Source organism: Argiope bruennichi, chromosome 7 (genome assembly GCF_947563725.1).
Source record: "Argiope bruennichi chromosome 7, qqArgBrue1.1, whole genome shotgun sequence".
Taxonomy (NCBI): Eukaryota; Metazoa; Arthropoda; class Arachnida; order Araneae; family Araneidae; genus Argiope; species Argiope bruennichi.
Genome location: NC_079157.1, coordinates 4,364,707 through 4,388,961, shown reverse-complemented (window position 1 = coordinate 4,388,961; position 24,255 = coordinate 4,364,707). Strand labels below are relative to the sequence as shown.

Sequence of the window (24,255 nt, the reverse complement as noted above, 5' to 3'; positions counted from 1 at the left end):
TACCCAAGTGAACATTTTGAACTATTCGAATGATTCAATTACAGACTATCCAGCTGATAAACACTATCATGGTAAAAAGAATGTATCCAATGTTGCTCGATTAAGAAAGATGGGGAAGAACAGTATGCCAGAGAGCGGAGGCTTCACATAGTAATTGATTCCCTTCCAGAAGATTTCACTTCCAATGTTCTTCGTTGGAATCAACTTAACTATTTAAGAGCTGTGGAGACTAGAAGTCTGATTCCATTTTTGTGTTCTGAAAGGCGCAGGATTCAAACTTTTGTATTTGTATGTGGTGCAAATGCAACCTTGTTTCCCATTAGTTATAGTTTGTAGTTTGTCAAAGCTAGATGAAAATGTTCGTTATAAATTTATAATTAGAAAGGTAATTGATATGTCAAATGAGAAATCAAAAATTTGAAAGAGCTGAAATATGACAGAAAAGTAAGACAAGCAATAAAAAAATGACAGCAGTTTTAAAAAACAGTATTTAAAGTTAAGTTATTACACTCGCAAATTGAAATGCATTCGTATTAAGAAATAAAAGCAAAAGTGAAAAAAATCAGAAGAAACAACCTAACTTTAATATTAACCAAAACGTGAAAATAATAGAAATGATTAAACAAAAAAAAATTGATATCTCGAAATCAAAAAACGAATTGTTACGAATCCTTTAAATTAATAGTGAAAAATGAATCAAAATCAAAGAAACAATAATTCGAGAATGAAATTTATGTCACTGGAAAGCTAATTTTTTTCTTTTTTAGATTATCTAAAAGTACATTTTGAGTAATGATAAAATTTGAAGCTGTGAGCCAAAATCTTACTAATTCTTTTTCACTCCTTTTTAAAAAGGACAATAAACTTTTTGTACCATAGTTAAAGGCTATGAAACGTATGTGCTGAATTTCTTTTGAATATTTTAAGGAGTGGCGGCAAACGTTCAAACAAATAAATAAATAAATACAAAAAGAAGCTGACAACCAAGATTCAATTTTACATGGTGATAATTGGCAGAAAATTCTAAGTCTTACAATTAGAATTTAAAAAATTCATTAAAATTGATTTACAAAAGCAACTGAAGGTTAATAATGGATCCAGAACAAAACATTTCCGTCAATTAGCATAAAGATACATTTTGGTGCGAGAATCGAACATTATGCAATATACCATTTCATTTACCTCTCTTTTACCATCTAATGACAACTCAAATCACTGATATGAAAAAAAGCACACATCAAAATTTCTATGCATCTAATGATTTCTTACGGTTCAGCTCCGCAATCAGCTAAAGCCTATTTTATGTTGGGATGCTAACTGGATGCAGTTCGAAGCTGTATAAAGCCATCGAATCAAAGTCGCAATAAGTCTTAGTCCCATTTAAAAGCAACACTAGTGCTATTTTAGGACAGACTTCGTCATTTTGAACCGATGTCAGATGACGAGGATGATACCTTGGCTGTCACCCACTCTCCAAACTTCCGCACCACACCATCGGGCCCTGACGGATTTAGAGTGTTCCAGATCCGCTTACACGATAGCTTTTCAGTGAAACCGGGTTCCGAAGCCGAGTCCTTACCATTAGGGCACCACGGCCTCAAAGTCACAATAAATAGCACCACTGAAGCTTTTAGCTTAGGAGTGAAATTGAGAGCTATATGTGACAATCAGCTAACCTGGATTTTTGCAGCGTTCTAACGTGATGGATGAAGAAATAAAACATTACCATCATGTTATCGTTACCTTACCCGGATCTGAAATAATTCGCTTTATCACAACAAAAAAGAAATATCGCATTTTAAAAAATCATGCGATTCTTTAAAGTCGTGAGTTTATCATAAAAAAGTGGATGAAAATGCTTCTCTTTTTAAATGAAAATTGGGCTGTATTCTGAGATTGAAGATGTGAAAGATTTGGGAGCAAAAAGCAGAAACAACACGCAATTACATTAAAGACCTTCATTCTGAACTGATTTCACTGATAATAGAATAAAGGTAGCGAAAGAAAAAAATGAATTGCGAAATATTCTCCCATTGAAACTGTTCGTTCTTATTTACTCTAATCTTAGATGTAAACAAACACTTTCATTTTAAGTTTAGTAACTCAGTTCCAAAGGCAAGTCCTTGGAAAATATTGATATACTAGACTATTATCTTTTTCAAGCTATTCTAAGATAAAAATGTTAAGTAGCAAACCCATTTTTGCTTTCTTCCTTTTAGTCTGCAATACTCGATTTCTTTAACACGCTAACAACCAGAAATCTAAGTAAAGTTGCGGTAAAAGGCCATGCATTGAGGTGCATTATTTTGTGATCTCCAGATTCAAATTTATTAAGAGAATATATTTTAAAAAATGTATATTGTCAGTCAGCAGTGAATGAACTAATCTTGAACTAAACTGATATTGTCAGTCAGCAGTGAATGAACTAATCTTGAACTAAACTGATATTGTCAGTCAGCAGTGAATGAACTAATCTTGAACTAAACTGATATTGTCAGTCAGCAGTGAATGAACTAATCTTGAACTAAACTGATATTGTCAGTCAGCAGTGAATGAACTAATCTTGAACTAAACTGATATTGTCAGTCAGCAGTGAATGAACTAATCTTGAACTAAACTGATATTGTCAGTCAGCAGTGAATGAACTAATCTTGAACTAAACTGATATTGTCAGTCAGCAGTGAATGAACTAATCTTGAACTAAACTGATATTGTCAGTCAACGGTGACTGATGCGGACTGAACGAAAAGTAGAAAATCAATCACCATTAATGGATGAAGTGTGAAATGAAAGCATACTGCCAGTCTGACAGTATGCTTTTGTCGGTTTAGCTCAGACAAAATATTGTGCTCAATAATGGCAACATCCTGTGTAGATGACTATTCATTAATGAGAAGGAAAAAATTAGCTCTTGCACTAAATGTTTTTGATTTCATTTCACTCCCATTGATTGGCATCAATCATAATAATTTTGTTTTATCTGATATATGTGCGATTAACTGAGAAAGACATGTGTGCTGTTTGCCGTTTGTCTTTTGTCAATTTTAAAATATAACATTCGCCTAAGTGCAAGCAATAAGTTGGAAAATTTTCATCGCAATCGGTTGAACGGTACAGCAGCGCATAAGGTACGAACAAACAAAAAATAATTTTTATATATTAGATGATAAAGTTTAGTTTATATTAGGTACATTAACTTCTCGTTCTTAAAGCAACACTTGGGCTATTTTCGGGTGGACCTCTTACTTTTGAACCGCGGTCAGGCGACGAGGGCGACATTTGAGCTAGAACACCCCTCTCCAAACTTCCACACCACATAAGCGGGAGGGCATTTAGCCCTGACTGATTTAAAATGCAGCAAACCTGCTTACACGACGGTTCTTCGGTGGAATCGTGTCTTGAACCTGAAGACCTCCGGTTCCGAAGCCGATACCTTACTATCAGGCCACTGTGACCTCAAGTGTGATAAAGACTCAAATGTCTTCGACATAAATTCATAAGTGAGTGGAGTTGTTGAATTAACATTTTCATTTTGATGTAATATGAAGGCTAAGATGAAATAAACCTTACAATTTTAAACTAAGATGAATGCCTGAGTAGACATCCCACTCTCCAGACTTTCAGATGAAATAAGCTTGAAAACATTTATTCTGCAGGTATCATGTATAACAACAGATCTTTGTTGTAATTAGCTCTACCATTTTGAAATCAGGACCATATCACTAAGCCACTGCACCCCTTCCCTCATCTCCGTTTGACATGCAAATCTAACGAATATCTCTCGTTCATGATGCTCGAGTGAAACATGTTTCAGCCGGCTCAAATCGCAGTCGAAATCAATGGTGTTGGTCAGGAAACAGCTCCTACATAGCTTCAAAACAAGACCAACAACAACGGAAATAAAATTGGATAATTTGCTTAATAGAATTACAAACTGCTTTCGGCGCAGCATTCACAAAGCGAGAGTCGTCTCTCACCAAAACTTATGTCTTTACAAAGTGCTGTTAATCGTCTAAACCACAGCGTCACAAACGGGAACCAAACAGTTCGCTTCCTCGGTGTCTGGGGCATTAAATTTAATGACTCAGAGAAAAACAAGCGCGTCTCGAGGAGGCTTAATGGATAGCGCTTTCCGACGCCTCCGCTTTCTTCGAGTGCTGACTCAGGACTCCTGTCTTAATGAGATTAATTAATCTGTTGCGGTCGGGAGAATAACGCTGTCGTAATCTGAATCCTCAGGGAACGATTACACAATTCAAGAACTCATGAATTTGAAATGCTCCAAACTGGCAAGAAAGCTAAATGGAAAATGCATTTTAATGTTTTTTAAATTAATTTGGAGTTTCGAGTTTTACATAAGGGACTCACAAGGATATTTTTACATATCTCGTGCAGCATAATTTTTTTTTTTGTTTTGAGTTCAACATTGTAGAAGATCATTTGATGATTCAGAAAACGCTGTGGTTTAATTTTAGCTTAGTTATATTAAAGTCCTGTTTTAAAGCAACACAAAGGCTACTTCGGGACTCAATTTTGAGCCGCAATCAGATGACGAGGACGACACCTGAGCTTGCCCTCCCCCAATCCAAATTTCCACACCACACCAGCGGTAGGAAACAGAAAATGATGTGATATTTGTCCTTATTTTAATGAATGTTTTGAAATAAAAGGATACAAACACTTATGTTAAATCAGTATAAAATTTATTATTTCGACATATTCGGTTATTTCCACAGTTTGATTTTTCAGATTTTTTTCAGGATTTCACATTTTTTATTCAGATCAACAAATTGACTATTTGTAACAAAGAACAGAATTTAATTAACCTCTTAATATACGATCATATACTTTTTTACGAATCCTATGTTTGCATAATCCTATGTTTACGAATCCTATGTCATGTTTAGCGCTGTACAGTCAAAAATATATTTTGCTCCAGTAAACCCCATCCATTCAATCATCAATCAACCTCAGCGTACCGCTCTTTTTGCTTAGCTTCGTCGTATGTGAAAGAGAATAGAGCATTTTGATCCTATTATTCTTGTTCGAATATCCAGACTGTTGAGCCATTGCGATATTTGGTCCAGATATCAATATAGGTCTGTGAAACCAGGAGTAAAATTACATGTCAAATTTTATCCCTTTAGCTTGTTGTGTTTAAAATTGTTATGTTTTCATGCCTGATTAACCCTTCTTTTCATGATTTTTTTTCTTTTTGGGGGAAATAAATCAGGGTGGTATAATTCATGCTCTAGATTAAAAGAAAAATATTTTAAAAAATAGTAGTATAAATATATAATACAAAATAATTTTAAAAAACAGTATGATTGGAAGATCCATCAAAATGCAAATTTAAATGTTAAGCTCAGTACATGATCTCCAATATTCACTCTTTTAAATTTCTCCACTCATTATCGCTTTTATTAGCAAAAAAATAAATCTTAGTTTAGTTATAAAAATATTAAAGAAATCGCACTTTTCTTCCAACCACAACAATAGAGAAATGACAGCTACTTTCCTTATTACGCAATAGTAGTGAAAAAAGTTGCCAGCAACAACCCATTGACTGTGCACCTGTTTTGAGTACCATTTTTTATTCACTAAATGTTATGATGGAAATTTCCATCATCATCAAAGAAAGCTTAAATCTTTTGGAAATCTACAGACATGAACATTTCAGAAACTTCCTCCGTAACATCCAAAATCAAATGTTTAGTATTGATTTTTGAGTTACGAAACAGAATTTTTAATAAATCTTTTAAAAGCAGATTTTAAATAACAAATATTGTAACAAAGTAAAATTACAAAACAATTGGTTATGGTTTACCTTCTAGGTAATTATTTTAAATATTTCGGATGAAAAAAAATTATTTAATATTAACTTTTTTTAAAAAAGGTAAAAACATATTTCAAAACTTTTTACTTAATTTTTAATACAAATTTTTCTAGAGGTGTCGATTCATCAGTCAAAGACGAAACAGACTGGAACACACTAATCTGCAAGCAAATTTGAAAACAGAAAAAAATGATATTCTAAAAGGTTAACACTAATTATAGTTTGTTTTTGCATGACTCTTGCACGTAATATAATTAATCTCATAATTAATCTTATAATTAATCTCTCTCATAAATATAATTTGTTCGTGCATGAAATAAAAGTATGAAAAATGAGAAGAAAAAAAATCGAGCCCTTAGTATTATCTAAAGTTGCAAGGCCCATAGTAATTGATTACTTTTCTTATTTGATCATCCGATCTGGATACACATGGACGGACGGATGGATCGATAGACAACGTGATATGGGTATAGGTAAATAAAACCGAATTTCAGTTGACTTGCACCATTTTTTAAATATTTTAATAGACAGATTTATATAATTCTAAAAATTTTTTATCAGGGTTAAGGTAAATTTAAAGCATTGAAATCAATTAAGATCTCGTGATCTCATTTTTCGATTACAATTCTTTCTCTCTTGTAAACACTAAAATCAAAGAAGGCTGGCATCTATAATCATAGACAAATTAAAATTATTTTTTAAATAATTTTTTAATTTTGAGAAAGTATATCAATAATTAGAGCTCGAGAGTTTGAAAGATTTCGTAACTATTGTACTCCAATGTTATGTGAAGCGCTCTCTGGCATGACAAGTTTATTAAAATCTATGAGAGAAAATTTTGGTGAGACCCCTCCGGCTGGTTTATTACAGCAAAACACTGAAAATTAAAAAAAGAAAAAGAATAATTATCAAATATTAGACATATCTTGTTACTTTGGGAGAAAAAAAAACTTTCCTAGTTCATCCCTTCATTTTGAAAAAAATAGTTCTTACGCAACGCTTTTATAAAAAAAAGAAATGATTTTAAAGGAGGATGTTCAATCTTCAATAACCCAAAGATGGGTCGTATTGATTCTTTATTCAAGAGAAAATGAAAAATGTCGAAAGAATTTTCATTCATAAAGTATCTCACGGAATCTTTAAGTTTCCAGGAAGCAGTTCAAATTTAAATACATACTTCCTTTCAGAAGTCTTTTAGGGTTGTAAGCAATGAAATAAGCTTTTTAAACTTCCCTTTCAACATCCTAAAATAGAATTTTTGAAATCCAGAATCTACATCAGACAGCTCGTGGCACCGATAAAAATAAATTAGAATTCAGGAGCCTCTTTTTTGAAGCGTATTTTATTCTTTGGATGAAGGGTATTTCTATTCATTCCAGGGGATTATTCAAGAAAACTATGGTTTTCTATTCAGTAGAGGCACGCAATAAATTCCCAGAAAATCTTCTGCCTCAATGAGTTTTGGATTTTACTTCAAAACTAAAAACTATTCATTTGGGCTGCATGCTCTCAGCTGAGTTTTGACATATTAGTAAAAAAGATTTTAACTATCTTTTACTAAATTAGCATTTGCTATAGACACAGTCTAATCCATTCAACAAATGGCTGTTGATAATGAAATTAAATATCAAAGCCGGAATGCACTTTATGCTTTGTTTGTTCGTTCTAATTTCTGGTTGATTAATAAAAGAGGCACCGTCTCTTCTCATGCGGGAATGGATGTCTAGCCAACTAATTAGTCATTCAAATAAAATATTCTTTAGATATTTATTCAAGTTCTGTAAAATTAATTTTCCTGATGAGTCATAAGGAAGTTTTAATCTTAATTAGTATGATCTGATCAAAGACAGGTCTTTTTTGAAGGATTTTTGTTTGATTGTATGTAAAAACTGGGATTTTATTTTTAAACGGATAAAGACTCTACATTTTTATTTTTTAACTACAGCCATGCGCCACCATTTTGTTTTATAAGCCGTATTGGTCCCACATGGGGGGGGGGGGAAGCACCCATAATTGAGGATGAGAAGCTTCCGGCATTGTGGTTGGTTCTTGCCCCCCTTGTGGATACACGAAAAGACGGGGCTCTGGTTCCTTCCACCGATGACGAGACCTTAGGGAAGAGTTGTACCGTGGCCGCTGATGGCCCTTAAGACTCAACTACAGTTTCCGCCAGTATTGCTGTCGTGCCAGTCCGGTCATTCAAGTGTTTCCGTGTGCCTCCTGGCTGGTCGGAGTCGGCAGTTTGTGATTTGTGATACATGCCGTATTGAATACAGAGTATTTTGGTATTCATGGGACAAATTTAAAGATGTGTTACAATATCTTTCGAACAAACGGATGAAAAAAAAATGACATAGGAATATAAAAGTGCAAGTCAGACATTAAGCCCTGATAATTGAATAGTCAAAAAAGTATCCTATTCAGCAACTAACGTCCCATTCCAGCACTCATTACTTGGACACAATAGATTGGATGAAAACTCCAAATCCTAAACCAGTTGCTCGATTTATGAATATTTTTCCAATACCGAAGCCTCCTTTTCACAGAAGAATCTGAACAGTAAAGTAATCGCATATTTTGCTCACTCAAATGATGCTTTGACATGAAAAAGTGCAATACTTCACAATTACCAGAAAAAGTAGTGAACTTTAAATTTTGCATCAATGATTATGTCTGAACTCATTTTCTGATGGCTCAAACCAGGCACTTTAATGCGTGAGCTAACTGCTGTTTAATATCTTTCGAAAACGGTTACTAAAAATTGAGGAAGGGGGGGGGGTCCCTTTAAATTCCATTTTCATTTTCATTTTTTTAATCGATTATTGTAACAAATTTTAAAAACCATAGAATAGACTCTTTTCTAGACACAAATAGACCCTTTCAAATCACATTTTTTACATCTAATTTGAATGGATATCAAAAGCCCTTTTAAACAATTTTGACTCTGTATACTTCGACAAAAACACGATGTATCTATCGACCTGAAATTTTTTACCAAGTATCCCTTTCTATGCAACAGTTCTTAAAGGGAATGCAAAAATTTTTAAAAATTGAATGAACCTATCTTAAAATTTAGCACCTCATATTGTAGATTTTTATAGTAGCTCTAACTTTCAACTTAAATTTCGCTTTCCATTTGGAAAATCAATATTTCCACATTTTCATCTTTCTTGCCTCTAACCGCCCAAACATCGGAGAACAAATATATTGGCCTATTTAGGAAGACCCATTGAATAACTTAAAACAGAAAAGAGAGAGATGTTCCATAGTTTGATGATTTCTCTGATAATATAACTGGACTAGACGCGCCGGAACCTCCTGATTAGAATGGTGTTATTGGAAGTGAGGAGATTGACAGAAAGAAAGTGATTGATGGGATAAGTTAGTTGGGAGCCGTTTCTCTTTTTTTTACATTTAAAATATATAATTATTTTGTATAGTTATTAAAAAGTTTTGTTAAATAATAAAATATCATCAATGGAATAATACATATTTTATAATTATTTTTTTAAATTTTGTATTTTTTATTAGACATTACCTAGTGCTTATTGAAGCTGGCCAGAACTGGAAACAAGAATATATTGAAAACATTTTAAAACATTCTTTCATCTATGTTCATTTCATTTATGCTTTAAAATATTCCAAAATATAATTTTTTAGAATCAAAACATTGAATGTATTTCAACAATTGTAATCTGAATATTTTTAACTCAGTTTCGCCACCGCTTGCCAGGTCGCTCTTTACTTTCACTAATTTAAAATGCCAATCATATTTTCAAAGATAAGGATGAGATGTCTGTCTTTCTGGTATACAATCTTTACACCAATTTTGTAGATTTTTGTCAAATTTTGAATAAAATTCGTTCAAAGAAATTTTGTATGTTTGCATATAAATTAACACGGTAACTACAAAATGAAGAGAATTAGATGAATAAAGGTGAGTGCGCATATCTAACATCTACATTACAAGCTTTGTGCCAAATCTAACTGGATCGTCTTTTCACTTGTATTTTCAGAAGCCTGTAAACGCGATAACTCAAAAATGCAAAAACCTAAATATATGAAATTTTGCATGTCATTTTGTGACTACGAGTAGAGTTTTGTTCCATATTCTAGTTTCATTCGGTTGGAGAAAACGTGTCTAAAACGCAAATTCTATATTAAGATACTATTAATCGCATGTCAGGAATGAATTGCCAAAAAATTCGCCGAAGATCACCCTATAGATTCGGTAAAAATGCTTAATCCACAAAAAAATTAAGTTATATTTCGTATTGCCTAATCATTGTAAGCCAACTACAATATCGTGATATTCATATTCTGAAACAATTGTAAGCCAATATTATTCAGCCATTTTCTGGAATAACACCATTTTTTAGACAATTTGCGAGAAAATTTCGGGAAAACCAATCCCTATTTTTAACATTTTTAAACAAACATTTACTTTCAGTTTTTCATTTACAGACGTTTGGCCTTTCACTTCGTAATATCTGAAATTGAAAGGTGAGGTTTTTTTGTTTGTTTGTAATTGTTCTTTATTCTTGCCATATCATCAAGTTTAGAATGTAAGCATTGTATTTTAAATATATTTGATTAGATATTATTGAAATTTTAAATAACAAGGCTTGTGGAATAGAGCGAAAATGAACGCAGGTCATAAAATCTGCTATAAGTCAAAAAATATTTTAGAAGAAAATAAATAGATATAACCAAAAATAATTACTAAATAACTTTTTATTTATATACGTATTGGCATTTTCAATGCTCACATTGCATTTTATTCCGAGAAAATTGTTTACTTGCAATATATTCATGTCATCAATGGCATCAATATGAGTTATTACATCAAATATTAACTCTTAGGCCTATTTCTGACACAAAAGAGCTTTTAGATTGCCTTTTCTTATGTTGTTAATATCTTAAAATAATATTTAATCGCTTATAAAATACAGTGTGAAACTAGAAACTCAATGTTTCAATTCAAAATTCTATTATAATATTAATAGCTCCAAGTAATCTTTATATGTATGTACCAAATTTGAAATTAAAAATATTTGTTACCCAAATCTTCAGATTAAATACGCTTGTGAACTTTAAAACTTTTAAAGGAGCTGAGTATAAAAGCTGTATGTTTTGTGTTTGCTATTGTATTTGTGCTTGGTTATTTCTTAACAACATATAGGATAGAAAAAGTAGATGAAAACACGGGTATTAAGGTTAGCAATAATCTAAAAATTATAGTTCTTAGATGAGAATATATGGAGAATATTTTTGAAAATACATTTTTAAAAAAACGAATTCACTACTTAACGTATACCTCGGGGTAGGGGGGGGGGGCGCACTTCAGGCATGGGGATGTCAAATATTCGGTATGATATGTGCTCTTGCCCCCTTGTTGGGTAGAGAAATGGTGTGAGGTCAAATATCCTCTGCTGATAACGGGACACGCCTCCTCCGGGAAGTGTTATTTTGTGGCTGGTGATGGTAATTGGGACATAGTTCTCGCCTAAGCTGTGACGACGTTCCGATCATTCAAAATTTCAGTGTGCCTTCGGGATGGTTGAAGTAACCTTCTATGGTTACTATTTGATATTAAATAAATTTAAAAAATGTCATTTCGAATCTTTAATATTTTATGACCGTAATTCACACATATGCTAATTCATTACCGTGCCCCATTTTATTTCTATACGCCATCAACATACGCGTGCCTAGTGACGATAAAAACGGGCGTGTATATGACCCCTTTTATATATAAAGATAAATTGGAATTGCGTTTTAAAACAGCACGAAGAAATGACTGAATAACTATGAATAACAAAATGACTATGAATAACAAATTGGCCAAGTGTCCGCATCCTTTAGGTTTAAAGCCTTTAGATTTTTAAATAAAAGCTCGTCAATTATTCATTCATAAAACTAATTATCTCATCCCTGCTCATTTTTAACAATTGTACACTCTTCAGCATCACACAAAGACGATGGATCTCGGGGATTAAACCTGAGTCTGCAGAACGAACTTTAATTAACAGTTCCAAAGAAGAGAGCATCACTGAAGCATAAATCTCTCCCCTTTCACAGCGAAATGTCTCAAAAGACGTCGCTCCGTCCTTTTAATGGATAATTAACTCTGTTTAGATTTCGAACGGCTCACTCCCATTGTCTTCCTATTACAGCTTTTATCTTGTTTACCTAATTTTGTACATAAACACGGCTCCTTTGAACCCACAATGGAACGGCTGCTAAATGGTAATTTTCTGCTGCGATATATCATTTAGAATAATTATAGTTATTTTCCCGTTTAATGGAGGCTCGAAAACAAAAGGGCAATTTGTTTTTTGAGGGATCTTTTTATTATTAAAATGTTTGAAAAGATGTATTGCCAGTATTTTAATTCTATTTTAAATTTTTTTTGGTGTACGGAGAACAAAATAAAAATCCTCAAAGAACTCAGCAGCGGGTTGTTGATGACATTCCTGTTTAAGCCTCCTTGGTTCCAAAAAGCCATCTAATTTTTTAAATATGATAACTCAAAATCGGTCATGAATTTAGTTCAGTTATATTACTTTCCCGTTTTAAAGCAATACAAGAACTCATGGACTCAAGGAAGTAATGCAAGGATTTCAGACGCACCTCATCATTTTGAACCGTGGTCAGATGACGAAAACAACACCTGAGTTGGCACCCACCCCCCTTCGCCAAACTTCCATACCTTACCAGCGGTTCGATGTTTAGCCCCGACGGATTTAACGTTTACCAAACCCACTTACACAACAGTTCTTGATTTGTTGTTCCTCTCGAAATATTGCCCTATAATTGAAACGAACCCACTCCTAATTTCGGCTACCAAAAGAGAATGATGCTTCTTTGATGAAGGGATGACAAACTCTTTAGTTTAAAATAATTCCTCCCATTTCAAGAGATAGTTACTTTACTTTACTTACATTAACGTCTGGTTTTAAAGCAACACTAGGGCTATTTTGGGACTGACCTCGTAATTTTAAACCACGGTCAGATGACGAGGATGACATCTGAGCTGGCACCCCCCACACACACACACACTCTTCAAACTTCAACACCAAACCAGCGGTTCGATGTTTGGCCCCGACGGATTTAACGTGCAGCAGACCTGCTTACACGACGATTCTTTGGTGGAATCCGATCTCGAACCTGAAACCCTCCGGTTCCGAAGCCTCTACCTTACCACGCTCACGAAAGAAATTTTGTCACCATGTTGTCGAATTTGTCATTAAAATAATATATATCTGTAAAGTTTTGGATGAAATCCTCGAATTCTAAGTTTATCGCTTCTGTGCATATGGGATTACGGCAACTCAAAGACGCAAAAATATATTTGAGTAATTTTGAATACATTGTCGTTTAACCAGGATTGTGTTTTTTACGAAATTAAACCTTTTAAAGGATTGGCAATCGATATGCTTTAGCTCAGAAAATCCTTCTGAGAGGGTCACGGATCAGACTTCATTTTGTTTTTACCCGAAATAAAGAAGCAGACATACTTGGCCCAAGTAGCAGACAGATAGTGAAAATTTGCTTGAAACGCCGCTCAGTTTTTGAAAATTTGGCACCAAAACAATAATGCGCCAAAATATGATGGCCAGTTGTCAAATGGCTTGGAATGATGAACATGAATAAAGACCTACTCATAATATCACTTTAAAATAAGAGCGCAACCAATCAACTGGACACAAAACGATTTTTTTTTTAACATTATATGTGCCTTTCTCATTCTATTTCCATGCAATCCATCTTATGGAAACTCCATATTGCCCTATGGAGGAAATAGTATCCCAATCGATTAAGTTACTGAATGCCTCCTCTTAACCTCATACCGTATGGCACATGCCAAGGGACAACGTCAAGAAAGAAAATCCATGAAATGCTATATGTACTCAAAATGAAACATATCTTTTCCATCTAGATTCCATTGTTTTCCTCTACGCTTTTAAAGAGAACTCATTTCTTCTCCCAGTGAAGTGAATTGCTTACCGACCAACATGAAATTTCCTCCGCTCTTTTCAAATACAGCATCATCTTAAAATATCAATACCGGTTATCACCTTTCTCTATCTCTTGCACCTCCCGCTGGTGCAGTGTGGAAGCTTGGAGAGGGTTGTGCTAGCTCAGGTGTCGTCCTCGACATCTGACCGCGGTTCAAAATTACGAGGTCAGTCCCAAAATAGCCCTAGTGTTGCTTTAAAACCAGACGTTAATATAAGTAAAGTAAAGTAATTATCTCTTGCAATGGGAGGAATTAGTTTAAACAAAAGAGCTCATTTATCCCTTCATGAAAGCATCATTTTCTTTTAGTGACAGAAATTAGGAGTAGGTTCGTATCAGTTATAGGGCAATATTTCGAGAGGAACAACAAATCCCATGTTTTAAATCGAACTTTTTTTTTATCATAAAAATCTAAGACTATCTTTTTAAACTAAATTATTTTTTTCTGATTTTCATGGATTTTTCAAGCATTTTTTTATTTACAAAATTATTTTAGTTTTTTTCTTCACTTTATTTTTATGTGTATGCCTGTGTTTTATACTTTTATTCATTTATTTCTTTTTTATTTCTTTAACTTATTATACTCTTTCACTTTTTTGTTCACATTTTAGTTGTTTGTTTTTTCTCCTTTTAATTTTTTTTTCTGTTTAATTTTAATAACTACATTTTGGCGTTGGAATTCTGAAGAGAAACCTTCAAGAGAGACCACCCACCTCAGGAAGTGTGATTTGTCTTCATGTCTCTGACACTATTCAAATAATCTTAAAAGTTATGAAGGCAGGGGCTTGGAATTATGCTATGATATGCTATGTTACGTTAACTGTAATGAATTTTATGTTATGTTATGCTATTTGGATAATTTGATTTAAATAAGAAGGGATGGTAAAATTTTATTTTTCATCATTATTATATATTTTTTATCTATTTTGGGACTCGGTCCTTCTATGAGAAGTCCATCTATTTATATGTCAAAGAATAACTGAAAAATTCTACGAGAGACGAAATTTAATACATGGTTTTATCATCATTTAGATTTACGTCAGATTTGGTGCTAAATTAGACAACGGTTCGATTGTCTGTTGGTCTACATTAAAATGTAATAATGATTAAAACGAAGCGAGCTAGATAAGTGATATGTAGTATCGACAGTTTAAGTTGTATCAAATTTTAGACACAATCCATTGAAAGGAAAGAGCGCATAATACATATTCGGTTTTCCTCACTATGCTACGAAGCTAGCAAAAAGTTTTATATTATCTAAGTAGGCGACAAAATCAAAAGAAAAAAGTTCTTGCTATTTAGTTTTTCTGTAAATATTACCTTGTATTTAAAAAGTACAAACCGGACAGGTGTCTCAAAGAATTGAAGGCACTTCTGCCAAGGTCAGAACGGACGCATATACGAATAACCCTCATACAGAAATGGACTCTGTGGTAGCATGATAAAACCTCCACTTATTCTTTTTTGACACCTGTGCGATCAACCCGAATGACGTGTCGTCGATGCTTCTGTCACTTTCTCTTCGGATAAATGCCAGAGTTTTCACCGAGAAGTCTCTGCTTGCTTTAATTCTTCGCATGACGAAGTCTTGTCATGTGACTGGAAAGCGAAAAAAAGAATTTGGCACGCCAAAAATTGCAAAATAAAGCTGTCTATCACAAAGGTTATTTAATAGAGTTGACACGATTTTATAAAAGTTCTTTAGCAATTTCTTGAAGAAGTGAATAAAAAGTTATCTTGAAAATGGTAAAAGACGGAAGCCGATTTAAAATTTTGAAAGATGATGGAGATTTTTTTTTTCTAAACATCAACATGAGGTGTTGAATCTTTGTCTTGAAGAAGATATTTTTTATTTTCTATCGAATAAGGATGTGACGCAGTGTTGAAGACGGTTGTAATAACCTCTCCACTTCAGGCACTCTCGGATTTGTGACTTAGTTCACGTTAATCTCAGCTATGTATATCGATTTCGTGAAGGTCATATTCACTGTTTATTATATGCTACCACGATCAATACATACCGGAAGGATGACATGAAATAAAAGCATTATTTATTGCATCTCCATCAAAGTAATCTCTTTCTGTTGCAATGTGCTTCTTTCAATGATTTATCCAGTGACTGAAATGGGCCTTAAAGTCGTTTTTGTGAAACCCTTTCAAAATTTGCAGTAGATTTTTCTTGTGTCTAATGAATGATCTAGAAATGGGATCAAGAAGAGACAAAGAGATTTGTTGTTGTTGCTCAGTATTTATTGTCTGTAACAGTTAAACGAAGATGACTAAACACAAATTATTTGAGCCGTTTGACATCTTGATGATAAAATGAAGCGGACAGACTTTCAAACCATAATTCATTTACTAGATTTTAATGTGCATTCTTTGTTCAGTTACATTCGCCATTTTGGAAAATCATCAAAGTTAAAATTCTTATCTCATTAAAAAAAAATTCATTTATTTTCAGGCAAAAAATGAAGTGCATTTCTGACTGTTGCCAGATTTTTATTGATACTGTAGAAGTGTTTGGTAAAAGATTGAATACAATATCTGATATAGGTGCATTTCAAATGAAGATTCCGAATGCTTTTTTACCACGGCGGTATTTACGTTAGTTTTGAGATGAACTTTTTGAACGTTTTTAAAGCGTAATCTACAATACATTTTTTTTTTAAATTCCACTCCACGACAGGGGAAGGGGGGGGCTGACCTTCAACGTCAAATTTAAAGCTAATTTCCCCAATCACTCTTTTCGGCACCAAAGTTTACCTAGCATTTTTCTTAATAAATCCTAGATCTTATTGCAAATCAATCAAGGCCTCTTAAGGCATATATAATAATCACATTATAATTTTATTAAATACTAATTAAATAGTAAAACTCTAATGCCTTTATAACTATAATTAAGCGTGAAAAGAAAAAAAAATCATTTAAAAAAAACTATAGTTTTTTATCTGATACATTATTTTCACATCATTTAGCATAATTATATTGTATAAGCTAAATATAGAGTGTGGGCTCAAAAGTTAATTTTCAGATCGTCAGAAATCGTAATAATGTATTAAATGGCAAGGAAAATTATATTTTATCTTGCTCGAGTCAATAAAAGTACTGTTGAAAAATTCACATACAGTACACTCCCGATTATCCGCGGAATTGGGTGGCGCGGCCGCCGCGGATAACAAAAATCGCGGATTATCTGGAAAAAGCTAAAAACGGGTATAGCAAAAAAGAACCGACTTTGAAAAATCGTTTTAGGTACAATAAAACGTAAAATAAACAGCAGGAAATGTTTAACTAACGCTTAATATTTTAGTATATCACTCAAAACTAACCTAAAATGCATTTTGTTAATGAAAACAGAAAAGTGCTTTGTACTTACGAGAGGCGCCAAGGATACACAGAAAAATTAATACATATGTACTGTTTTAATACTGTAATGTATTATGTAATTACAAAAGCATAACTGTAAAACTACACCTTTTGGAAGAAATCAGTCATTTGTGTTTGTTTCTTGCTTTGGAAGCATTTTCTCTTTGCTTGAAAGCAAAAAAAAAAAAAAAAAAAAAACTTAGTGCGGTAGGCGCGGATAACCCGCCCGCGGATAATCGGGAGTCTACGGTAAATCAAATTTATATGCATCCTTTTTTATTAGAAGATGTGACCATCTAGTAGAATATGTGGTGCTAATGATATTTCAGATCTGGTTAAACATGTAAATTGATTTTGCTTCGTTTTGTAATCAGGAAATTCCTTCTATTGGTAATTTTTGCTTCCTTGTGATATTATTTTCTCTACGCATAAAGTTTAAAACTCTCAAAATAAAAGCGAATGACCAAAATGGTATTGAACGCATAATAATCCACTAACAGATAAAAAAAATACAATGACAAATACAAATTTTTTTTAAAAGCTGAAAGAAAGTATTGGCCATAATCTTTAACTAGTCTCTGAAATGAAAATATAATGAATCAGCATAAATACGCATTGACCTCCTTTCACTCACCTTTGCTACAGTCTAACTTAAAAAATGTAAATAAAATATGAAGTTTACGATTTCATAATTCATTTTTATTTCAAAGTTAAAAATTAATTACAAAATCCTAAACTTTACGAAAAAAACCTGTCCATTTAAACATCTATATTTTTAAAACACTAAAGGGCATTGAACAGAAATCGCTATTATGATAGCAGTCAAAGATAAGAAAAACGTCGTATGACCATTTCAAACTGCTTCACTGAATGCTTTGTTTTTATAGCTGCACATAATTCAAACTTCCACTTGGTTTATTGATAACTACAAAATATTATTAAAAACCGCCGGATATCAAATAATTTATATAGATTGTTGGGCAGCAACTATTTATCAAAAGCTAAGCTCTCGGTTAAAAAGGTTCATAAAATTTCATAGAATGAGGGTAAAGCGAAATTTCTGTCTAAAAAACATTTTAATAGCTTTCTTTTTTATATGTGCATAATTTTAAAAATATAATATTTATGACTTTACTTAAAATTAAAGTCCTTTCACCAAAATTGGAATTTTTTTTGGAGGATATTTGGCTAAATATAACACTTCACATTTTTATTGCAACCCAAAAAGTTATTTCTTATCATATCTTATAATCATCCAAAGTGGCGTGTTTTTAGAAGGTTGGTACAATTTTGTCGTGCTTGGTTAGAAATCCGACATTATCCTTAAATCTTACAATATTTATTTTTAATATGATTTGTAAGGTAATGTACATATTATGCGCATGAGAGATATTGGGGGTTTTCATAACTTTGGCCGTCATATTAATTCATTTCAACTAAATTAATATGACGGCCAAATGATAACCAAATGTCTGAGTTATTTGAAACTAAAACAGAAGTTAAAATTCACGTGTAATAATGACACCGAACAAAGAGATGATGATATTTTTAACTACGCTTGCGTTATAGATTTTTCTGGGCAAGTTACATTCTTGATTGCTTTGAATAGCAAGTTTTTATAATTTTTAGACCATTTCAATAACTGCCTCAAGGAAGATCCAACTGTCACTGAACGATGTTTTATATATATATGGCCATTGATTGTCCTAAATAATGATATTCAAAGCTTTACAACTCACACAGATTTTGTCGAAGAAGAACGAAATTGTTTTTGTTTAAAATATTATTGTATCTAGGTTATTTTACTAAATATAGTAATTATTTCACAGGACTATATAAAAATGTAGACAGGACTCTAATTTTTTCTGCAATACATTTTTTTTTTTTTTTTTTTTACTTAAACAGCGTAAAATTTTATTATTTTAATCATTCAAGGGATTTTCGAATGGGAGTATATACCTATTATGATTGTCGAACATTCCCTCTGTGTAACTAAGGAGGAAAAAAAAAACTCTGCTGTAGATTTTATCATAGAAATTATTTCGACGGCATTGCGTTGTGTAAAGCAGGTCGTAAAATTGAAATTTCAGGATAGCATAATCATCTGGTTTTCTTATTAATGGAGCGTCTCGGCTTCTTTGCTGAAGCATAAAACATTTCGTCGCCCGCTCAAACATCGTTAATTGAATTCATTTTTCTTTTATCTTAGCGAAGCAAGGAAGCACGGCCGACCTGCTCATTCTGAAGTGGTTTCCCGGATATCTTATCTGTAATGTGTCGTTGAATCAATATTATTGATTTCTAAAACTTTTCTCAGATGATGACATATCGTTCTATGTAGAGTGTGGGTTTAACAAGGAAAAAAATGAGTGAAAGTGGTTATGCAATCAGGAACCATCTGCTTAATGCTCAACTCGAGAGATAGGAGTTCCCGCACCACAATACAGAAACCTGCTGGCCGCTTTCCCCCTATACTTTTCTTATATACATATTCGAGCCTTTTTTGTGTGTGTGTGTGTGTGTGTGTGTGTGTGTGTGTGTGTGTGTGTGTGTGTGTGTGTGTGTGTGTGTGTGTGTGTGTGTGTGTGTGTGTGTGTGTGTGTGTGTTGTATTTTATAGTCTCTTTCTTTTCTTTGATTCGTTGAGCTCATATTTCACACAGATCACCATTCATTCATACATACATTTTGTTGTTAGGATTACGTATCGAATTTCATTCATGAAACTTATTCATTTTTTTAGCTATCCCGTGAGTGCGAGAGAGAGCGTTCGAGTGTGTGTGTGTGCGTACGTATGTTTGTATATAACAATTTCAATTTATTCACGTTTTAAACATAATTATTTTTAAAACACTTAAACTGCGGCTTCATTTTAACTACTGGGTTGCATAGATTTTTTATTTTCTTATTATTAACTCTAAAACTTGCCATCCCAAAATTTTGTTTCATCAAATTCCATTCTAAAGCTATATAAGTTCAAAATACTTTCTCACAATTTCTTTTCCCTCATCTGCTGCTGGTCATGATTTTCGCAATTGAATCATAATAATGGAGAAAAATTGAAGTCTTTTCGTAGCATCGTAAAGTTTAAAAAATATTGCTAACGAATTGTACACCAGTTTCTCCTTGAATCAAAAAAATTATACAAAAAGTCAACAGTGATAGTTTCCTGTAAAGAGAGAGGAAAATGGATTTCGACTCCTCCGATTACTTTTGTGACAGTAAACAAGCATTCCTTTTCGCTGATTTTATCTCGGTTTTATTATTATTATTATTATTATTATTATTATTATTATTATTCACATCACCATTAGTGTTCATCAGTATTATTAATTTAAGTCGAATTCCAACCGTATTGGCTTTTAAATCTTATAAGGTATTAAATTATTCGCAAATAAATTAGAAAAACAGTGTAGGCCAAAAGAATGCGATATATACCAAAATGTACGTTTGTACTTTTTGTCGAATATTCTCGCTGTTAATATTTTTGATAACTCTGAATTAAGGTGAAAACTGAATGTGAAAACTCCTTTCCTACGATCATTTTTCTCTTTTGCGTTATTGTCACCGAAATCTACAATAATGCCTTTTTTCTACAAAACAAATGGATGAATATCAACATTCATAAAAGGCGCATTAGTTACATTCTTAAATCTATGACACTTTATTCCATTTTGCATTCCAATCTACACATTCTGACGTATACACTTAATAGAGAATCCGAAATCCTTCAAACGGTATTTGGTTCCAACATGCATAACTGCCTCCAATTCTCTTCATGCTCAGTTTTTGGAAAGACGTTCATTTAACGGTAGCTTTCTGGTGGCTTGTTTCTGCTCAATATTTGAGCTTTCTTTAGTGGAAGTATATTAATCAGTTCGAGGATTTTAATTAAAAGCTTCAGAAGAACTATGTTCAAAACAAAATGAATCATTTGTATGTAGTTGAAGGGTGTAACAAAGTGAGTTTAGAGAGAAGGGAACAACACCTGGATGTAAAAATGATCAGGGCGTTTCCATTATTCTGAAAACACCTTCCTAATTTAAGAATCTTTATAGCTTCATCATAGGGATTTTTTTTTTCGATTATGAAGTCAAATTTAAAAATTAAACCGTTTTTTATTTAGATTCATACTTTTATCAGATCCAGTGAAATTCTGTAATGCGTTATAATTGTTTTTAAAAACTTTTAGTATAAATTTCCACACTTATACATATTATTATTTCTTATTTATTTCTCTAAGGAAAGCAGGAATCATAAAAGCTGGTTGTGAAGCAAACAAAAGATATGGTAATAAAATATGATATCCAAGAAGATGTGAAAAGGGGAAAAATACAAATTTATATAGTGGTTCGTAAATTGATAAACCTTTTGCTTCTTGACTGGCACGTTTTTCTGGATATCTCCCTTGAACGTCAGTTATATAAAGAGTATGCTTGAACTCGTTGTTTGATTTCCGTTGAAGAATTTATCATAAGAATATTTAGGGGACCAACGTGAATGGTTGAAGATATAAATTATTTCCACTTTTCAAAAAATGCAATGATCTGCGACTTTGAACATTAGTTTTGTCTGCTGTGCGCAATACATGAACATAAACATAAGAATACCACTCATATTAGAGGATTTTAAGATGTTTTTTAAATGCTCCTTATGCCCTTTACTTATAACATGTAAAATTCCCAATCAAATCATATCATATAAAATATGCGACGACAATAGGCAGTCAAGCATTATATTCAAATTCGAAGTAAACATTTTGAATTTTCTAATAAAAATAAATAGATATAGTAAATAATTTTTAACTGCGCATTTGTGAAACATTCTATATTTCTTCTTTTTTTAATTACAAGGTACTGTATACCAGATATTCTGTATAAAAAATTCTGTTTGAATGCTATTAAAATTCAAAAAGATGTCAGCTTTGAAGCCAGTTGAATTACAGTTTCTCACTAACAAAAGCTAATAGCAGTTTTTCTCCATTTATTGATATTATTTTTTTAATGTGAATCTTTCTCATTTTTTATTGAATTATGTAAAGATCAGAAATATGCTTAATAACTCAAAGTTCTTTTATAGAAATTTAAATTACACTGAATTAATCACGTATAGCAATTAATATTATTATGTAATTCTATTACTTGAACAAGCAATAGAATTGTCGCATTATACTATTTGATATTCATTATATAACTAAAATCCTTCAGATACCTGTATACTTTATTGATCCAGTATCTCCTAGATGATGCCCTCTTTTGCTGTAATAATGTCTGCTACGAATAAAGAATGCTTTACATTAATTTTTGGATTGTTTTTACAGGATTTTCTGTCACTGATCTGGGACGTTATGGCATATCTTGAATTCTATGTTCCAATTCCTTCCCTAAATATTCTATGAATTTCAGTTTTAAAATCTGAACAAGCCAGACAAATTGTCAGTAAACCAATTCTGTTCATCCCATGTTTTCTTCACAAGAGGACCATCATTTTGAAACAAAAGCAGACATTCTCCAAACTGTCGCTACAATATATACAGTATGGGGTCATGATATATCGTCACATAATGCAGTAGAATTTAAATAATGCACTGCATTTATAAGTATGCAAGGATATTTGACACATTTATAACTTTAATAAAATTTAATATAATTAATAAAAGATTTAAGTTTCTAAAAAAATTTTGAAGAAAAACTCCATTTTTAATGTCTCCCGCAGAGCAACTGAAATCCAACTCATTGCAACACATATACCTTTCTGAATTTTAAAAATATTTAACTGGAAATTTTAAATAAATTGCCTAGTATATCTAACTTCAAATTTAGATAAGAAGAAAAATTATTTGTTTTATATATAATTAATGAAAGAAAAATGGAAATTATCTTGAATAAATAAATTTAATCCTGATTAAAAAGAAAAGCGAATAATAAGTATCACTGAAGAATGAAATAAGTGTAACAATCCGATAAAAAATGAAATTCATAAAAATCCTGCTTAAATTGATTTTGAAAAAATTGATTTAAAAAAATAAAATCAATATATAATTAAGGTCCTTGAAAAGCTAATTTTTTTTAAATTTTAATAGGGTGTAAAAATAGTTTGTGTGTGATGATATGTTCCAAAGTTATGGTAGAAAACAGCAACATATTTTCATTCCCATTCCACCCCCTTTAGAGTATCGTGACACATTTTTTAAAGTAATGTAAATTCTGCTAGGTACTAAGAAACACATATGATAAATTTGTTCGAATCCGTCAAGAGGTGCCGAATTGCATAAAGTTCGAATATAGAGCCGCTGAATTTTTCATATACAAATCTGTACTGCATATATTGAAAAAAAACAAAGTAAAATATAAAATAAAAAAATTATAAATATTTAATAAAAATAAATAATAGTGCAAGATATTTATGCAAGCTTGAAGGTGTGTCCTTCTTTGTCTGTTTAATTGTAGCGAATCTCTTTTTATAATTTCCACGATGTTTTGAAATATCTTCGCGATCATGAACTTAATTTTTTATTTATCTCATGCAACAACCATAATAATGAAGAAAAAAATCGTGAAATGCAAAACTGATGGCATTCACAGATAATTGAATGCTATAAATATCAAAGAAATGCTGAAATAAAAATCATTCCATTTTGGGTGATTTACAAATCATAATCAATTGTGGACAAAAGCGAATGAATGCAAGCTTTTAATGGAAATGGAATCAAAATAGTGGATTTTTGTTTCTTTTATTTTTAATTTGAATACTCATCAGAAAGCAGCTTTTCCTCAATTTGAGATAGTAATTTGCATATGAAAGCGATCTTCTTCAGATTTCCTTACTGTATTTTTATTTTAGTTATTTTGCAGTTAAACATAATTGTTGCTTATACGATGTTTGGAAAAATGTTTTAAGTCCTATCTTGAAAGAAGGAAAAAATATAAATGTCTTTTTTATTGCATCAAAACATTAAATAAAATTGTAAGTTAAACATTTTGAAAGGAAATGAATCTAAAAAAGTTCCTTTCCTTTAAAAATCGAGAAAAA

The 24,255-nt window shown here is 32.1% G+C and overlaps 1 protein-coding gene across 3 annotated transcripts in view; it reads right to left on the bottom strand.

Annotated features, from left to right (window-relative positions):
• The window catches only part of LOC129976061 (uncharacterized), a 180,552-nt gene that overhangs the window by 128,621 nt on the left and 27,676 nt on the right, over positions 1–24,255 (bottom strand). The gene's annotated exons all lie outside the window — the stretch shown is intronic.